We start from the raw sequence: 4811 nt of genomic DNA, 5'->3' as shown, positions 1-4811 counted from the left end.
GTTATAAAAAAGAGAACTGCCTGCTAATCATCCTTATTGACTCAGAAACATAAAGAGTCATGGACAATGCATGGTAGTCAGAGTAATACTAGTTGAAAGATTGAGATGATGAAGTCTCAACTAGAAGCACTTCTCTCTCCAAGATGTCAGTGTCAGAAACAATGTTCACACTAATTTCTTCATCCCTCACATAACTGTAGCCTTTTATTTTTGATGTTGAAAAATAAATTGAGGCTTGGATTTGAGAAGCATCATTGATCATAGTATTCTGCTAATGCAGTTTATCCAAGATTCTTAAATACACAACTGCCATAAAATCCCAGAACACACAATTTACTTATTACAAAGCAAAATTAGCACTTCAAAGAGTATTTCAAGGCTGTGCCATTTTGGTAACTAGAACTGCTAGGTACTAAGTGGGAGTATTTATTTAATTTAGTGTTTAAAAGTATTCTTCTTTTATGTGTGTGTTTGCCCGAATGTATGTAAGTTTACCTTGTGTGTACCTAGTCCCTTCAGAAGTGAGGAGAAGAAAATGAGTCCCAGGCATTGGAATTGCAGATGGCTGTGAGCTGTCATGGGGTACTGGGAACTGAGCAAGTTCCTCTCCAAGATCAACAGGTTTCCTTAGGTACTGAGCCATTCCTCCAATCCTATTTTAACTTTAAACAAGTGTATTCATTAAACTAGAAGGTTAACAAAACTTACAATCAGTCCCCTTGTACTGCTCTCTTTTTGCACTCCCTATAGACAAACATTTGTAATTATCCATCCCATTTGCCTCCATAATTGTAAATGTTTTGATTAGTCAGTTTTAAACATTATCAATGAGCTGACAATTAGCTTTTAAATAAAAAAAAATATGCCAGCAAAAATCAGCAAAAGGTTTCCATAGGGCATCTCCTCAGTCTTCATTCTGAATTCTTCAGATTAGTTCCTACCCCCTGCCCTAACTCCTCTTCTTGCCACACAGTGTATCCTCTTCTATTTTCATGTCACATGTGGTGATCACTACCATCCCCTCCTGCCTTAATAGCTCTTTTTAACCCTTTCATGGTCCCCTTTCTAGTTTCATTTCACACACACCCAACCTAGGTTCTTCATTGAGAGGAGGCAGGCAGAATTTGTATGACACTGTAACAGGATTTCAGAATGAAGGTAAACTGGACTGCACAATGGCTTCCTCACTTTTTTCTTATAAATTTACGATTATATTTCAAGAAAGTATAACTTTATTTTCTAGAGCATTAAAATATAAAATAATAAGGGTTTGGGGATTTAGGTATGCGGTAGAGTGCTTGCCTACCAAGTGAAAGTCCCTGGGTTCAGTCCTCAGCTCCAAAAAATAAGAAAAAAAGAAAAAAAAAACGAAATATATAATAATAAAGAAACTGACTGACAGAATCTATTTGCCAATATCACTGTATGGAATTCTACAAATGAGAAGTGTATGACAGGAAACAAACTAGCATTGATACAGAGCCACTGAACTTACACAGTGAGCACAGGAAACAAATGTGTCCAAGTGTTTACTAAACACAACAACAGTCATAAAAAACCCAAGTGTGGTGATAATGAAGCAGCTTTACCTGTCCCTGCTTTCTTTCTTTCTTTAAAACGGTACTAGGGACTGAAATCTGCATCCTGTGCCTGCTTGTGCCTGCATGCTGACACCTGGCCCTGCCCCTTGTTTCCCTTTAGTTGAGAATTATAAAAAAGTATGTTCAATGCTCAGTGATGTTTCCTAAATTCTCATGTGAGGATGACTGCTTCCCTGCAAGGGCTCACCCGAGGCCCTGATGCACACAGCATTTGCTTACGTATGCTGCTCCAGTCTTCACAGGCAACTTTCTCTGCCCAGGACCCCACAATCACATTCTTTTCAAAACACAAATTTGACATAATGATGACATTTTGATATAGGTCAATACATTAACTCAGGCTTAGAAAGATGGTTCAGCAGTTAAAAACACTCTCAAGATGTCCTGAGATCAAATCCCAGCAACCACATGGTGGCTCACAACCATCTGTTATGGAATCTGATGCCCTCTTCTGGTGTGTCTGAAGACAGCTACAGGGTAGTCATATGCATGACATAATATATAAATCCTTAAAAATTGTTAACTCAATCTCTACGCTATCCACAGCAGAACATTAGGCCAATAAAATTATCAAGAGTTAATGAAGTCTAACACTCTTACTTTGATAATCTTCTGCAGACTTCGCTGTCTGAATGGCCTAGTTGGTGTACAGCTGCGATTGGATAAGGACAGCTAGATTCCCAGTTCATGGCTCAATGTTTTCAATATCTAATCACATTTACCTTTACTAAATCATCTGTTTAAGGATTCTTGTTCTTTTAATTTAAAATTCAGCATCTCTTAGCCCTGTAACTCTAATATGCCAGTAAAATCATAAATAATATAATATAATATAAAATATATTATATACAATATATGACATATATATTTTTTCTCCCACTTTTATTGGGTTGGCACTCAATTCTAACAAATGTCCCACTGGCTCTACTACACAAAAAAGAAACAGATACGGTGTTTTGTGGACTATATTGGTATCTGGGATAATTGTTTTGTAATCATATTAGTTAACTAGACCTGTGTCAGTACTGCTGTATGACCTATCTAAAGATATATCTAAGATAAGTGTAAATGTTCCACACATGCTTTTTGGGGGTATAAAATTTCTTGACAGAGGAAATTGTTATCTCCTGCATTCTTATCAAAGAAACCCCAGTCCATCTTGAGATCCCAGATGAGGATATAGCAGGAGCTGATGATGCAAAGGATGACCACAGGTAAAAGAACACCATGGTGTCAGAGTGACTTTGTTCTGGAGAAAGAGGAGAGAAGAGGAAAAGGAAAGAAAAGGTTACTAGATTGAATTACAGTTCCTTAGTGAAGGTAGATTCTTCATAACACCATAAAGAAATCAAACTGTTAAAACAAACATCCTTAAAAGAATCATTGTCAAACAATGGTTAATAACAAATATGACTTCTCTGATGTGCCTCAACAATCATTGAGCTACCCGTATACAAAATTATACAAATGTTTACTAGGGGTCTGTAGCATTTCAGTGTACTCTTTTGATGTCTAAACATGAAATTTAAACTTCTACCACTAGGTGACAGCTTAGGTTAAAAGATGGGGAGAAAAACAGTGCAGAAACCACAGGAAGAGCCTGCACCACTTTCTCTCCAAGAGCATCTGGGGTGTTTTTAACTTTAGAATATCCTTCACACACTGGATCATCAATGCTTACCCTTCAGGAGCACAGAGGACTCCAGAGAAAATGCTGAGAACACAACAGAGGCTGTGATGAGTCACTTACTTGCCCTTTATGTTTATGGAGCCGAGCTTCCTGCAAGCTACAGAGATACATGACATTCCCTCCACCCCTCCCCCAACTGAGGCATCACGCATTCAAAGGCTAATCTGTCTTTATGCTGGAAACTTTTGGCTTTATTCTGAGAACACAATAAAGCACATCAAATCAGAATAATAACAATTTGTAAACATAGTCATACAATTTAAACTTTTTGGTTTTGAGTGCCATTTGCTTTTGGAAATCCTCCTCTGGTTCTTTCATTTGTCCCCATGATGTTCTCCAGTTTCAAGATATGGCTAGATAACCAATAAACTGGTTCTGAATTACCAGGAAAAATAATGGTGCACATGATCTAACCTCAAAATGTTTTAAATTTTGTCAGTTTCTCATACTGTCTCATGCATTCTCCACAATTTGTCCTATTAAACAAGTATGTACTGATCATTTTATAGTTATTAATGAGGTGAGTATGGAATGATCCAAAGGTAACTGATAATTTGCTGGGTATCAGACATTTGCTACATAAGTGAAGCTGAGTTCAAATGAAGTACAAGGAGCTGCAAAAAACATTAAGGAGAATGGGAGTTTCCCACAGAAGGAAATGCACACCCGCAGCATTTGTGATATTTCTAGAAAAAGAAATATACAATATTGTGAATGCTAGGAGGATAAAGTGAGGTCATTCAAGGTTGAAGACATTTTTGAAAAGGTTTTAGGTATGAAAGTGTGTTATGTTTAAAAAATTGTTGTTTATATCTAGGGTTTATAAAACATAAGACAACACACAAGATAGTTTGTAACCACTTGAAATAACAATGGAAAAGACATAGGTTTTGATTTCTCAATGCCTTTTTGAACCTTAGGGTCATTATTTTATTCAAATAAATGCTCAGATATTTACTGACACAAGAATTGCACAGTCAGAAAGAACTGATACCTTGCAGGTCTAGAACAACTGGAGTCAGTATGTCTTATCTCATAAGATACATAACTGTTTGCTGACACAGTCATTATTAAATGGTAAGGCATATAAACTTACAGCTAGGTATATGTTAAAATAATAGACACTCAGAATGTATCACTTATTCCTGGTGTTAAACTCTTTTTCTCTACCCTTCGCAGGTTGCATATATTCTATCTGGATGATAGAAACACTGTGCATTGTTGGTCTACTGTACATCTTCTTTCAACTCCACATGCAACAGTAAGTGGCACAAAACTGGGTCTGATGGGAAAATTTATATCATGGAAATCAAGAAACACTATAACAGAGTGTTCCCAATCTGTACTCCCACCTCAGAGCTGGTTTATTAAATAAATATACACCAGCATATGACTTACTTAGCTTCCTTTAGACAGTTAGTATGAGGTAAAGGCAAGTGATCCTAATTGGATCTATCAAAAAAAAAAGAAGAAAATAGAGGAAGAGGAGGAAGAAGAAAAAAGGATGAAGAGGAGGAGGA

The sequence above is a fragment of the Rattus norvegicus genome, unplaced genomic scaffold (genome assembly GCF_021556685.1).
Source record: "Rattus norvegicus strain SHRSP/BbbUtx unplaced genomic scaffold, alternate assembly SHRSP_T2T haplotype1-0000019, whole genome shotgun sequence".
Classification (NCBI taxonomy): domain Eukaryota; kingdom Metazoa; phylum Chordata; class Mammalia; order Rodentia; family Muridae; genus Rattus; species Rattus norvegicus.
The sequence above is the reverse complement of the archived record's forward strand: the minus strand, read 5'-3'. Positions refer to the sequence as shown.